The 16,341-nt window shown below is 34.5% G+C and overlaps 1 long non-coding RNA gene across 1 annotated transcript in view; it reads left to right on the forward strand.

Annotated features, from left to right (window-relative positions):
* Positions 1 to 1,093: 1,093 nt before the first annotated feature.
* LOC144316766 (uncharacterized) overlaps positions 1,094 to 16,341 on the forward strand; it is a 31,175-nt gene continuing 15,927 nt past the window's right edge. The window contains exon 1 of the long non-coding RNA XR_013382618.1: positions 1,094 to 1,424. This is a non-coding gene — a long non-coding RNA (uncharacterized LOC144316766). The remainder of the gene's footprint in view (positions 1,425 to 16,341) is intronic.

The following is a 16,341-nucleotide window of genomic DNA, read 5'->3' on the forward strand; positions in this document are numbered from 1 at the left end:
CAAGCTCTTAAAAGTGCCTTACTCACATCCTGTACTCAAATGTGATTTTAATAAGCATTTTCTGAAAACATTACTTTATGCCAGGGATGGAAAATAGGTTTGATTTCATGTATCATCTCCTACTGATGGTTGTGGATATTGTTTTTTTTTTAAGATTTTATTTTTTTGAGAGAGACAGAGACAGTACATGAGTGACCAGGGGTGGGGGGCAGAGGGAATGGGAGAAGCAGGCTCCCCACTGAGCAGGGAACCTGGTCGATCCCAAGACCCTGAAATCACATATGACCTGAGCTGAAGGCAGACACTTAACTTACTGAGCCACCCAGGCACCCTGATTGTTTTGGATTTCTGAAGATCTGTGCTGAGAAGGATGCCAAAGACATGGCTGGACACAGTGTGAGAGGATGCTGTGGCTCCCAGCAGTGTCTGGCACAGATTCGACAAGGGAGCTGCCAAAATTACTGCTGGTGTTCAGCACCCTCGTCTTAACCCAAGAACATATCTCTTGAATGAAGGGACTTCTAAGTTCCCTGGAGGGTGGTTATGTTTATATGTGAAGGTGAGTGGCTTCTTTCCTTATGGATAAGTCAACTCTGCAAGGCAACATTTCTTGTTATTTGTTGGTTTTCTTTCTTGTGTCTCTATCTGTGTGTGTTGTTGTTTTTCAGACAATACTTTCAGAAAATGTAGTGAACACAACATATAGTGTTAAGTTGAATCTCTGTAGAAATCATATCTTGGGCAGCCCAAGGGTGGCTCAGTGGTTTAGTGCCTCCCTTTGGCCCAGGGCATGATACTGGAGACCCGGGATCGAGTCCCGCATCGGGATCCCTGCATGGAGCCCGCTTCTCCCTCTGCTTGTGTCTCTGCCTCTCTCTCTCTCTCTCTGTGTCTCTCATGAATAAATAAATAAAATCTTTTAAAAATAATAAAAAATAAAGAAATCATCTCTTTATCAAAGAAGTAAGCAGAATTCTAAGATGGCCCTCAAGATTCTAACACTGGCGCACCTGTGTATGTGAGCATGGGCAAGGGCTGTGAATATGGTGGGATATCACTCGGTGATTATGTCACATTTTTTTTGCAAGGGTGAAGACATTCTGCAGATGTAATTAAACACCAAAATCAGTTGATTGAATTAATCCAAAGGGAGATTGTCTCCGCAGGCCTGATTTATTTTAAAAACATACTGGACCCTTCCTAAAGAGAGATAGTCTCCTGTTGGCCTTGAAGAAGTAGGCAAGCCACTGTGTTGTGAGAGGGCCACATGGCATGGAACTGAAGCAGTCTCTAGGAGCCACAAGTGGCCCCAAATGAAGTCAGCAAGGAAGTAGGGACCTCCATCCTACAATTTCAAGGAAACAAATTCTGCCAATAGTCACATGAGCTTGGAAGAGGAGCCCAAGCTCCAGAAAAGAACACAGGTACTTAGTGTGTCCCATAAATATTTAATTGAAAGATGGCTTGGACAACATATGGGAGACATGAGTGTTACTTGTGGTCAACATCAAACTTAGTTAATCAAAAAGACTTAATGAGGAACATGGGAGTTATGCTGAACCGTGACAGATGGTCAGATGATCATAATAAGTGTTTTGTTTTAAATTGGTACATTTGTGATAATTTGTAATGCAGCAAAAGAAATCTAATATAATTACCACTAAATCGTAAATGATAGAGAGGAGAATGAAAGAGAGAAAAGCCTTGTGACAAATAAACTAGTATGGACATCAGACCATGAAGAGAAAAGGCTGGCTTACATTCTCATTCATGGGTTAACATACACAAACTGTACCCTAAACACCGTTGGACACATTGATTTGTTCCTTTTCCAGCTGTATAAAGAGCAGGGGGTCCACAGAATAGCTTTTGATGATTTAAAACACCTAGAAGGTACTCCTGGGTCCTCTAGCATTTGCTTGTTACTTTTTCTATGAATAGAGTAACATAAACAGAAATAAGTAAACAGCTTCCCTGAAAACATTACTTCTACAAATGTAACTGTTTAGTTCCCCACATTTCTCTTCTCTTCACTTCTTGTCTACATATAAACAAAATATTTTAGATACGTAATGCGCAGATACGATTTTGTATTCCTTAACGTTACTTCATACCCACTTTTCATGTTCTTTCATGATCTTCAGTTATTTTTAATGGTTGAATATCTTACTGAATTGATGTGCTAAAATTTCTATAATCATTTTCCCATAGTTGGAAAGTTAGATGATTCCTTTTTAAAATTTTTACTTCTGCTACTGTAAAGAACATGGATTTTTCCTACCAAAGCTAACATTTTCATATATATGGATTTTTCTAATGATTACATAATGTTTTTTTGCTTGAAGGTACATACATTTCTTTGGATCTGATTGTTTCCCCTCAATTTTGCCAATGTCCACCCCAACCAGCAGTGTTGCATTGCTGTTCCTTTTTTTTTTTTTTAAGATTTTATTTATTTATTCATCACACATATACACACACACACACACACACAGAGGCAGAGACACAGGCAGAGGGAGAAGCAAGCTCCATGCAGGGAACCCGACGTGGGACTCGATTCCAGGTCTCTAGGATCACACCCCAGGTGGAAGGCGGTGCTAAACCTCTGAGCCACTGGGGCTGCCCGAGTTGCTGTTCCTTTATTAATTTATTCATTTCAGGGTCCTCTTGCCAGATTTTTTTTCTTGCCAGCTTTAGACATTCTCTTTTTAAATATTAGCCATTTATTTTTCTAAGAATAAGCTTCACTGAGGTACATCTAATAAAATGCACCCATGTACAATGCAATAGATCTTGCCAACTGCATACATCCATGTAACCACCACCAAAATCAACAGCATTGAAATTCAAAAACCAAAAATAAATAAAGTGATCTTGTCTTTATTTAGATGTTATTCAGCAATGCTGAAACATTTCCATTGCTCCTCAAAATTCTCTCATTCCAATTAGCAGTCAGATTACCTCCCATCCTGCATCCATGCAACCACTGCTCTGCTTTCAGTAAATTAGTTTTGCTAGTTTTACTAGAATTTCATATAAATGGAATCATACAAGCTGAATTTGTTTTGTCTGCCTTATTTTGTTCAGCATAATGTATTTGAGATTTATTCATGTTGCTGTGTATATTGGTAGTTTGGGTTTTTTTTAATTACTAGATAGGATTCCATTGTATGAATATACCACAATTTGTTTGCTAATTGACTTATCTGTTGTTGAACATGTAGGTTGATTTCAGTTTTTTTGATATTACGAATAAAGCTGATCTAAACATTTGCATACAGTCTCCATATGGACATACACTTTCATTTCTCTTGGGTAAATACCTAAGAGTAGAATCGTTGGGTCACATGAAAGGCATATACTTAACTTTATAGAAAATTGCCAAACTATTTTCCAAAGTGGCCATATCATTACATTCTCACTAGCCATGGATGGGAGTTCCAATTGCTCCATGTCTTTGCCAACACTTGGTATAATCAGTCTTTTTAATTTTAACTATTCTACTAAGGGTGAACTGGCATCATTGTGGTCAGTCATTTAATTTTGATATTATTGTTATAAATAGTTTTTGGGTGAATACCAGGCTATAAAATTTAATTTCTGATACTATATCAACAATAAGGGTAAAAGGGATAAAGAAATACTAGAAATTTAATTTCTATTTTTGTAATGACTATAAGAGGAAGTTAAAGAAGCTGAAAAGAATTCCCATTTTGCACAGGAAATGAAAATACATTACCTAGACTTTATCATGTAAGTTGATTTCACAAAGTACGGATATTTTGATTTTTTTTTTTTTTTGAAATGAGCAGACTGCCAAGCATCATCAGATGGGGCCGTGGAGGCAGCCTTAGCATTGTGAGCAGCTCGGGAAAGCTTGAGATGGGCAAGGTGCCTGCATATAGCCTGTAGAAGCAGGCAAACATTCCTGAGGCAGTTCACTAGAGGCTGAATGATTGCTTTTCTCATTGTGCTGATAGAAGCTGCATTATTAAATACAGAATGGCGCTTCCCAGGTTAACTTTCCCTTTTGCCAACTAAACCCAGGGACAAAGGGGATGGAATTGAATATTCACCGTTGTCAGGCAATGATCTCCCCTTCAATTCCTGCTCAGGCTTCGGTGTGCTGGGATAACATTTGGATTAGGTCTGTGAGAGTAGAAAGGACAATGCCGGTCTATTGGCTAACCTGAGCAGGGGTCCAGGAAAAGACAATACTCTTGAATCAATGATAATCATGCCCCAAAGCCTCAGTCTTCAGCATGCATGGCCAATGCCTTATTTCTGAGTTGAAAATCTTTGTGCAGCAATCCCCTATACCATGAAAATTAAACTTATTGCTTTATGCAGAATTTGGTAAAATGTGTAGAGATGTAAGAGAGACATAATTTCAATTAGGTGATCTTTAAAAGAGAAGCACATGATAATAAAAATGACAACCTTCAATTTAGAAATTCTCACAAAACCAGTCATATTCCATTCTCTGAAACATCACTGATGCATATGTGTGTGCTGACATATTTTGTTCTAATGGGATATCAGAAAGCTCACAACCTAAGAGAGATTGCCAAAGAATAGTGATTTTTGAGCAGCTTTATATCTGTGATGAGGGACAAAGGTCAACCAGTAACAGCCAGTGTGGATGAAATTGCTGTTTAGAATTATTTGAAACCACATCATCATTACTACCCTCTAATGTATTTTTTCATTAACATTTATTTATATCTCTACCAAAAAGGAATTTGAACGGGCAAATTAAATGTCTTGGTCTATGTGAGAGTCATAGTCAAAGCACACAGATTTAACCTTGATCCATCCTCTGTTCCTATTGGGACCAGATTTTCAAAATTCAATCAAATGAATAATGCCTTGTACTATTATCCTCAGTTTTCTGATATATGTCCATTTCCAAATCATCTAAATAAAGACAAGATCATTTATTTATTTATTTATTTATTTATTTATTTATTTATTTATTTATTTTTTGCCCCAAGTTTTGGTTTTTGAATTTCAATGCTGGGCTGTAATACCACAAACTAATATTATTAAAAAATATATAAGTGTGAAGTCATTGGGAGGTTACTCTTGCCACCAAATCTATAACTTGAAACTTATGCCTCTAAGCAATGAGTACTTCAGAGAAGACTCCTGAGAGAATTAGACCCAGAATTCTCCTCTGGAGCTTTGATACATTTCAAACACTACAAATGAAAAAGAATAGCATATTGAAAATGGAGATCATATGTATGGTGTAGCTTTTCTGCAGAAATTCCTTAAAATAGAAAAAAAAATTGGCAATAAAGTGCTATTCCTTCAAGCTGAGAAATGGTGCCATGAAGCATCAATAGGGACCTGGGTTAAATCCAACGTAGTCCATCCTTAGTAAAGAATACTCTTCAGCTGTTGAAAAGAAAGAGGTAGACTTATACATATTGGCTTGGCAAGAGCTCTAAGACATATTTTTAAGTAAAAAAAAGTGCATGGAACAATAATATTGTATAATCCCATTTAAACAAAAAAGACATGAAGTATAATTGCAATATGAACACACACATATGTAAATGCATGGCATGCATACCAAACTATCGATAGAAGTTACTTTTGGGAGGGGAGTAGGCTAGTATTATGAGCATGTGCACGTGTGTATGGATGTGTATGTGTGTTTGGCAGGTGGCACGAGAGGCAGTGAAACAGAAACATGTTTTGTACCATATGACTCTTTCTGTTTGAATATTTTGCAAGACAGTATTTAGGGATATGATAACTATCCCCAAACAGAAAAGAAAAGGTTTAATTAAATACATCTTCTGTGAACTCAAGGTTATAATATAATACTGGTATATACCCAAATTTTAAACATTTTCATTAACAGCAAAATGGAAGACTGTTCTGGAATCGGCTCTTTAGCCGCAAAACAATTCATTAGAGAGGGAAAGAAATACAGACACAATCCAATGATGAGTGGAAGATTCTGTAGGTGACTTGCTATCTATCCTATCCCTCATGACTAGCACAGATCTCAACATTTAACAGGGATTCAATAAATATTAGTTGAGTAAATGTTTTTGATTTGTTGGAAGCATATTCTTTTAATGACTTAAAATGCAAATATGAAATGAATGGTATCATTTAACATATCCGAGACACAGTATGGATTTTGCTACTTGAATTAATTCAGTTTCCTCAGCAAAGATAATCACACCAAGAACACTAGCTGCAAGTGCTTTGTGAAACAGAAGACTGCCAGAAACCAACATGGCGCCCAGCTCACAGCAAATGGAAATTCTCTGGTATGTATGATGGTTCGAGCCCAACCTTCCCTACATGTTGCCCTCTGGCTTCTTGAGCCTTTCCTTCAGCATCATCCACCAGCCGTACTTAACATGAAACGCAAAGCAGGATCACCCACAACGTGCTCCTGGAACTCAGCCAGGCTGCCTACCCTGTGGCAAAGCTGTCTGCAACACAAGATCTTTGGGGGAGGACATGTGTGGAGAATGGATGGCAACGGAGGCTGTGCACTGAGCTGAAATGGGATCACCACAAGCAGGGTGGGCAGAAGCAACACTGAGATTTAATATCAAATGAGAGGCTCTGGAGGTGGACTTCTGGGAAATCAGATGCAATGGAAAAATTCCTTTCAGGCCAAGAGTCTTGTTGTGGGGAAGGGAAGAGAATAAAGAAAAGGAAAGAAATTGGGGTTGTTGTTTTGTTTTGTTTTGTTTTTTTGAAGTTTTAGCTTTGGCTGAAGAGATATTAGTGAATTGGTGGGACATCAAATAATCTGCCCATCAGTGGCTGTTGTCAGTATGGTCATTGCCAACAGTTTTGTTAGCTTTAGGCACACAGTGATTTTGTACAGTTGATAGAGAATATGTTTATAGATGTTACATTCATACGGAAGAAGTATTTTCACAGTCATGGGGTTTACCTAGGTTTGAGATTTGCAACCATGTCATATTTTAAAACTTTAGAAAATGATTCTATGTTCATAATTTCCAATGTGAAATGAAAACACAGACCATCTGGAAATTATCAAAATGCTATGTAAAGGCAATGATGCCATTTACTGTATAGAATCAATTTAGCACACCAATAAAAACACACACACGTATAAACCTCGAAAAAGGAGGCTATTTTTTTCCATAGGACTTTTCATTTAAATTCTGTTGCCATTGTTGTGCAGTAAATTCTGTTGTCACACAGCTATAGCTAAAGTGCTTTTTATTTGATGTAATCCTACTGCATCATTAAAATATCAGTATTTTTTATGTTTTGCAAATATTTGTGGACACCATTAAGCAGCACGAAGCATAGTGCAGTAACAAATGTCCATTTTATGGCCACTGTCAGACTATATATTGTATAATGCCCCAATATTATCAGCAATCTAGACCTAAATTATCACAACCCTAAGTCCATGAAACACAAGACACATATATAATCTCCTTTAGTCCCTGTATTGAAATGCTAGAATTAAAAGGTTGGGCTATCAATTCAGGCAGAAAATGTCGTTTTTGCAGAGAAATTTTTTACTCAGGACAAAAAAAGGAGAAAAGGCAAAGGAATGAAGCCAAGGGCTGAATTTTGACAACTCTAAACCTGAAAGAAGATTTTTATATTCCCGAAGAGGAAACACAGGTGAGAAGGGAAGTAAATTGTGCAAGTGGGAAAGTTGTTCATTTTTGGTCAATGTGCTTTATCATTATTATTTTAATTAATAAAGACATCGGATTATCAGGAAATAATATTGGTTTATGGTGTTAGAGATTTTTTTCTCTCGATTCACAATTCCACTTGAAAGAAGCCAAGGAGATTGATGTTTTGAAACTATGATGACAAATTACCCACAACATATGGTTCATTGTAAATACTGAGGGAACAGTCTCTAAGTTGCTCTGGAATGTCACCGGCACAGGTGCAGCAGGGAACCTGTAGGAAATTGGATCAAAATTGGCAGTATTTTGTCACATAACTAGGCAGGGTTTGTAAGACTTGTAAACACCCGGTGATTGCATTTGTCCTATTACAGAGCCCCCTAACTTACTGTTAAATATTTCCTTTCTTCTGCTGGATTTATCACTTCCGTAAATTATAAAAGACAAATCGCCTCCCACAGCCCAGACATCCCCTGGTCTTCTTTTTGTACAGCTTTGAAGGTGATGAAAGAATCGATCTCATTGACTACAAATGACAATATTAATCATAAGAGGCTGTCAGGACTCATCATGATGAATGTGTCTAGAGGAGTCAAGTTGGTAAAATAGTTTGTCCTATGGTAGTTTCCTTTTTCATTGTGGCCCTTGATGGCAGCAGTTGGAGGGATGGGGGGCATGAAAGGGAGGTGCTGGAGGGGGAGAAAGAGCACTTCTAAACGCTAGTGTTTTGACTTTAAAATGCACTTGTATTCCAACAGCGAGGGCAAGCCGTTACTAATTATGAAAGAGATTTCCAAATCTCTTTTTGAACTATGCCGACCAAATGCACATAATCTGCTTCCCAAACACTCTGCAATGCAGTGTTTTTATTTTTAATTGTCTGTTTATTATAAATTTCAGAGGTTGTCTTCCCAAGGAAGAGTTGTATCTGCCCCTAACACAAATTGCCTGATTAGATGATCAGTTTGAATTATAGCTTCCTCCCTAGGCGTTTCTTAATTCGACGGCCAATTTAGAAGTTTGATTTTCACTCTATCAGGAGTCCTGTTACTGAGATTGGCAAGATTTGCTAATGTTAAGACACATCTTGATCAATATTTCTGAAATTATAAAAAAAAAAAATCACAGATTTACTTGAAGAGTATTTTTTCTCAGATGAGCTAAATTGTGTTGTCAAAGAATTAAATGAGAATTATGTGATTTCTATCCCTAATTAAAAATGAAATTCTTGATAGATAAAAATTTGATTTCAGGTCAGAATATGTTGAAATGAAGGAATTCTTATCCATGTAAATGGATATAATTGGGATTTTTATAAAGAACTTAAAAATAAGGAACAAGATCATGAATTATTTTAGTTAAAAATATGTCTAAATGTAGTAGGCAGCTGTTAAAGTTTCAACCTGATGAGATTTCAAAATAAATTGAAATACTGAGACTTTTTAAGATTTCAATCACTTTTTAAAAAATCTACATGGAAAAAAAATAAAAAATAAAAAATCTACATGGAAGTTTTTGGCAAGAGAGATTTACTTATTTTTACATCTGATATAAAAGAAATGTGAATTTTAGAACATCAATTTTTAAAACATTTGCATTTCTTACTCAATTTCTGTTAACTTCCTATGTTCAATCTAAGCAGCGGTGGTAAAAGTTAGGTTTTTCAGATTGCTTTCAATAGTAGTTTATAAAAGAAATTTAAAATCATACAATTAGCATAGGTTTTCCTTATGGCTTCTCTTTTAAGGCTTTTATTTTTTAAAATATATTAGTATTTGAAGTTTTTGCATTGTTGTTCTTCCAATTTCCTTTGAACCTATGTAGAATTATGTGGATAATTCTCCCTATCCCGTTTAGTGGATATTTGGACAGGCTGCATGCTATGAGTCATTAGGATTAGTTGACAGGGACTTGAGGCAGCATGAAACAAACCACATACAATTGATGAATTTATTTCAGGATCATGCTTCTTACAAAATGTAGTGAAGTAATCATAAAGATAATGTTCACGTTTTCCTACACCAGTATCCTCTAATGCTTAGAGTGGAATAGTTGTTGCATTTGTGCTTTGAAATAGAAGAACATTATCCATATGCTTGTACAAAGGTAGGTGAGTATTCAGAAGTGTGAATACAAATATAAACATGCATTTCTAGATGGATATATTAGAAAGTTTTAAACAATTTTAGATAAAGTCTGGGGTAGCTGGGGGTGAGAGAGGGGGGAGAGCTTTCCTTTTTATTTTGTTTCCCTTCTGAATAATTGGAATTTTTAAACTATATGTGTTCTACTCTTATTTTTGAAAGTCAATGATTAAAATAAATATACTAGATGGAATTACGTGTTATTTTCTTTATATTTTCCTATGTCAAAATTTTTTTGGCTAGTAATTTTCCCCAAATACAGGAGATTTAAGTATATTTTTAAAAAGCTTGAAATTTGGCAACCTTGTTACTTGCCTTTGAACAGGCCAAAGAGCAGTTAGTTATACATGGTCAAAAATATCTTTTAAATTGATTTTTTTCACTTGCTTTTGTGCTACTTCTTGCTGTACAGTTTCATATCAGGATATTTATGATGATCAGAGCTTTGCTTGACTTAGAGTTTGTTGTTTTTCTGTTGACTTTCTTTAGAAAAAAAAATAATACTGAGATCTTTCAGTGGCATTGTCTAGATGCCACTCAGGAGTTTGAGAACTCACTGGCAAGCAGAAGTGGAATGTCATGTATAAGTCTATAGGAATTGCCTGTATTTGGTGTCCTTTAAAGAGAGAGGATTTTCTCTATCAACCTTCTTTCATTTGGAATGCTATGTTTGCTTGGCATATCATTCTGGTCTGACTTTGGATGTAATATTATAGGTCTGCAGTGGATACTATGAAATGTCTTTTGGTTCTACACATCCATTTGGATGTCATTAAATAAGGTCTACTATATTTCTTGCTTTCTTCATTTCATCGTTATACATTTAGTATCTGGAAGGAATATTGTTTAATTTTGCCACATGCTAAAATAGGATTTTTAAAATTAAAAACAATGCCAACGTTCAAAGATAATATTCATCAACCTCTATAACTAGAACAACATACATGTGAGGTAATCATTTATTTCCCAGATATATCTGCTGCTGGCAAAAAAGGACAGAATTATGTCATGCTAGCTTGTGTCTAAAAGATGCCAAAGCAATAAGTTTGGTAACAAAATCGTTTGAAACAACTGTCAGAAAATTGTTAGCCAAAACAACTGGCCAGTTGAATCTTGTAATTTTTAAGGAGTTTTCTGGTATCTCACTGAAGCAATAATAAAACCAGTAAATAATAAGGCCCATTTCTATATTAAATCCATACTACAAAATATATAAAAACAATATAATTATTATTGACTTTATTATGAAGTTTTCTGTCTCAATCAGAATGCAGAAAATAATTGGTAGAAGAATTTCATATCCTGTAGGTAATGAGAGTGTGGTAAAACTATTATTTGGATTTTAAGGCAGAAGATTTGTTTTTAAGTTTATAGATATGCAGATTTCCAAGATTTATGTTAAATATCTATTTTGCTTTCAACTTTTTGTATTGTCATAAAAGCCTGCCACAGGTCACATTTAATTTCAAGTTCATTTTGCTACGCACTTTTGTTAAAAATTATATTTTCTTGTCTCTTTAGAACCATAAGTCACTGTGTGTTTTATACATCTAACATAATATTATAAACAGAGATTCAAACGTCTCATCACCAAAAGTGAAAATTGAGGGTCATTTATCATTAAGAAGGTACTATATCACAAAAAAATTTTTTTTATGTATTCCTAATCCTAAATGAGGTCTAGTTCTTCAGTTGGTGGAAAAGGTTATAAGACTACGGTCTGTGAAAGTTTTATTCAATGTAAGGACACAAAGATTAATATTAAGTGCATATCATATTATTTATGATTCTAGGTGTAGGAAGTTATTTTATTTGCAGATCATTTAAATCAAGTGCCCTGTGAATTAATTTTTAAAGTAAAAGGATGGTTCTTGTTCTAAAAAAGGAGTCAGACTCTTGGAGCAGCGTTTTTAGCATGATCTTAATTTTAAATCAATAAGAGGTTTTATACTTTCCAAGACTTTATACTACTGAGAAAGCACCTAATTGACTCAAATGTTTGAAAATAGAAAAGTCAAAAACTTACAGGGTCAATTTACCTTCGTCATTTTTTAAATATTAGAATTTTTGGAGACGTCTTCTGTTTTGCTTTGCATAATTACTGTAACAGTGACTCAACACTTTTTATACAAAGATCTCTCTAAGTTATACTTTAAAAGCAATGACAGTTTGGTTGGAGATTTTTCAAGGATTATGCAGAATGTTTTCTTGCCTCATAGCTACAAGTTTCTGTCATAAAAATTTTTAGGATGCTTCCATTTTGTAAACATATTTATTTAAATTACCGCTACTACTGTTGCTTTTATTACTGCTAGTAGATAATATCAAACACTTAATTTTTCCAGTCACTATGCTTAATGCATTATATGTATTATGCCATTTAATCCTATGAAAACTTATGAGACAGAAACACCGCATTTTACAAATGGAGAGGCAAAGGCACACGGAGGTTAAATAACTGGCAGTTGTTTCAAAGCTAATAGCTTATAGATAGCTAATGATAGCGCTGGAATTTGGAACCCAGGCAGTCTGACTCCAGAGCCCATGCCTCACCTTCCATTAGATATGGGATTCAAATCTTTTTGGGAACTTGAATTTCCATTTTTTTGTTTGTTTTATATAATAACCACTTTTATGAGCAAAAAATTGCAAAATTCTGAAAACTGATTTTAGTTGCATAATATTTTTCTTATCTATAAATAGGCTTTACATTCATGGAAAAAATAAATTGTGTGTCCCCTTTAGATTCAAGAAAGGAGCTGCAGGTAACTAACTGGGGCAAATTGAACAAATAGAGATGAATACTTTTTTCACGTATTAGTTTCTGGCCTTGTGCGATCCATTGGTATTTAGATGGAAAGCAGTACACTGCTTGCTCTCAATTCCTTGTAGTCTAGGTTAGAAATCAGCTGAGTAAATAGATAATTAAATGTGGTAGGAACATGACTAGATCAGAAGCAAATGTGAGTTCACAAAAAGGATCCACCTACCTTCCTTAGTTTTAGGGCAGGTGGAAAGGCCTCCTGGAAGAGGTGATCCTTGAGCTGCATGCATTTTGAAAGATGTGTAAAAGTTTTCCAGGCAGAGAAGGGCTGGAATGGAGGGTCTTGCGGGCAGAAGAAAACCACATTCAAAGGCACAGGGACGTATAACAGGGTGTGATTTGGAAACTTCATGGCTACAGCATGGGGTGTGGAGCATAGGAAGTGAAGCTAGAGAAATAGCCAGAGCCTGTAAAATGAACTGCCTTGTATACTACTCTAAGGGCCTCGGATTTTATCTTGAAGGTCAAAGAGAACCACTTAAAGATTTTAAGTGAGGGAGAAAGCATAATTAGATTCGTATTTTAGAAAGATTGCTTCAGGCATGTAATGAAGGTTTTGATGCAATGGGGCAATATGAGTTAAAAGGTGGTTGTACATGATTATAATAACCTTGGCAAGCTATAATTAGAACTTGAATTAAAGCAATGGAAATGGGAATGGAGAAGAGAGGATAGATTTAAAAGTTACTTAGGAGGTGACTAAATAATCAGTTAGATCTAGCCCAAAGGTAAAAATCATTCTGATTTTTGTACTATAGGTTAGTCTTAGTTGTTTTTTAATATTAATCAAAATCATACGCTACTCTTTTTTTTTTAGTTTGGTTTTTACTCAAGATTTGTGTTATTGTATGTAGCAATGAATTGTTGTTTATTCATCGCTACAATTGTATTCTCTTATATATATATTATATCACGATTTACCAATTTAAATTTACAAATAAATTTACAAATTTATATTTATATTACAATATCATAATCTCTTATATATATTTATATCACAATTTAAACTTATATATATTTTTATCACAATTCTCTTATATATATTTATATCACAACTTTAATCACAATTTACCACAATTTTATCACAATTTAGCCTATTTATTATTGATTGACCCTTGAGTTGTCTTTATTTTTGTGTTAATTAATAGTGCATGAATATTCTTGGGCATGTTTTTTGGGGTTGCCTCTTCATAATGGAAATAGCTGTATATGTGACATTAGTAGAAATGAAGTTGTACATTTTTTCTTCCAAGATCTCTTGAATTTTAGTTCTTGAATAAGAATTCCTGATATAGACATAGCTTTTACTGCTTCTTTCGTGTTTCTTATAATATGCTGCATTTTTATTATACTTAAGTTAAAGTATTTTCCAATTTTCATTGTTATTTAGAATATTGCTTAAATTCTAAACACTCAGAAGTTTAGTGTGGCTTACTCCGGCCTGATAGCATACTCTGTGTATTTCAATACTTTGACATTTGTTGGACTTACTTTATGGCCTAGTGTATGGCTTATTCTGGTAAGTATTTCTTATGCACCATAGAAGCCAAAGAGGTCCACTTGGTTAAATCATATTCAAATTTTCTACAGATTTAGTGTTTTTTTCTCCCTTCTATAAATCACTGAGAGCCATGTAAAATATCTCATAATAATCATGAGATTATTTATTTTTTTCCTTTTAATGTTCGTTTTTGCTTTACATGTTTGGATGATTTGTTATTAGCCATATATACATTTTGGATTATTATATCTTCTTGTTAAATTGACACTTCTGTTACAACAAAATATCTTTTTTTTTATCTCTAATAATACTTGTTGCCTTAAAGTTTACTTTGTCTGATATTATTATAGATATAGAAGCTTTATTTTGATTGATACTTGCATGGTATACCTTTTTTTTTTTTATTTTTCTTTTTATGATAGTCACAGAGAGAGAGAGAGAGAGAGGCAGAGGGAGAAGCAGGCTCCATGCACCGGGAGCCCGATGTGGGATTCGATCCCGGATCTCCAGGATCACGCCCTGGGCCAAAGGCAGGCGCCAAACCGCTGCGCCACCCAGGGATCCTGGTATACCTTTTTTAAATCCATATACTTTTAAATTTTTTGTGTCATTGTATAAAAAGTATAACTCTTCTAAGTATAATACAGTTGACCCTTGAAAATAAAAATAAAAAAAAATCCAGTTGACCCTTGAACAACATGGGTTTGAACTGTGTAGATCCACTTATACATGGAATTTTTTTATAAATACAGTACAAGACTGTAAGTGTATCTTCCCTTTCTTATTATTTTCTTAATAACACTTTCTTCTCTAGCTTAGTTTATTGTAAGTATGCAGTATATAATATATATAACATAAAATATGTCTTAGTCAACTGTTTATGTCATCAGTAAGGCTTCTGGTCAACAGTAGGCTATTAGTATTTGCCTTTGGGTATCAAAAGTTATACACAGATTTTTGACAGTGTACGGAGTCAGTGCCCTTAAACCCCACATTGTTCAAGGGCCAACTGTATACACACACACACGTGCACACATACACAGTATACCCAATCATTGCCTTTTAATTGGATTATTATTATATTTATATTTAATGTAATTACTAGCATGTTTTGGTTTAAATCATTTTTATATACATTTTGTCTTGTCTGTTCTTTTTTACCTTCTTTGGCATTTGTTTAATTATTAACTAATTTTATTACTCCACTTCCTCCATGTTTTAGATTACTAGTAATATATTGCTTAATGATTACTCTAGCCTATAGTATGCATCCCAATCTTCTTTGAGCCTACCCTCAGTTAGGGTCTCATTTGCTCTGATTTTCCATACAATGCAAAAACCGTCGCTGTCTTAATTTCATTTACCACATTTCTGTCCTTTGTGATACTGTTGTCATATATTTTACTTCTGCATTGCTATAAACCTCACAATACATCTGTATTACTGCTTTAAACAATTAAAATCCATTTAGAATTAGCCACATGATTACCCCTTTCCAGGCTTTTCATCCCTTCTTGCATTACCATACTTCCTTCTGAGATCATTTTTATTCTTCCTGAAGAACTGATTTTCTTATTTCTTTTAGTTCAGACTTGCTGACTAAGAATTATCTCAGGTTTTGTTTGTCTGAAATCAGCTTTGTCTTCATTTTACAAGATTATTTTCACCGAACATAGAATTATAGTTTGGCAGTAGTTTTTCTTTCAGTGTTGGCTTCCATTGGTTCAGTTAAAAATTCAGTCTTATAGTGGCTTCTCTGAAAGTGTGTCTTTTCTCTTTGGATACTTCTAAGATTTTTCTATTTTTAATTTTTTTTCTATTTTCTATTTGTGTTAATCCTTCATAGTTTCATGGAGTTTCCTGAATGTGTAGGTAAGTTATTATTCAGTTATCTCTACAAATGGTACTTTTGCTCCTTCTTCTCCTTTGGGACTTCAATTGAGTGTGTGCTATTGATTTCATATATACCTTTTCTTTTCTATTTTTATTCTTTTTTTTTCTCTCAGAGTATCAATCCTGATTTTTAATTTGTATTAATCAATGTGTTATTCCTCTTCTTTTGTTGTCCCTATTTGTCTGTAGAAACTACCTACTGAATTCTTATTTTTAAATTGTTTTTCAGTTCTATAAGTTCCTTTTGATTCTTATAGATTTCAGTATGCTATTAAATAGTCCATCGCATAGTTTTTAATAAAAATGCTATTCGTAACTATC

This window comes from Canis aureus, chromosome 7 (assembly GCF_053574225.1).
Source record: "Canis aureus isolate CA01 chromosome 7, VMU_Caureus_v.1.0, whole genome shotgun sequence".
NCBI lineage: Eukaryota > Metazoa > Chordata > Mammalia > Carnivora > Canidae > Canis > Canis aureus.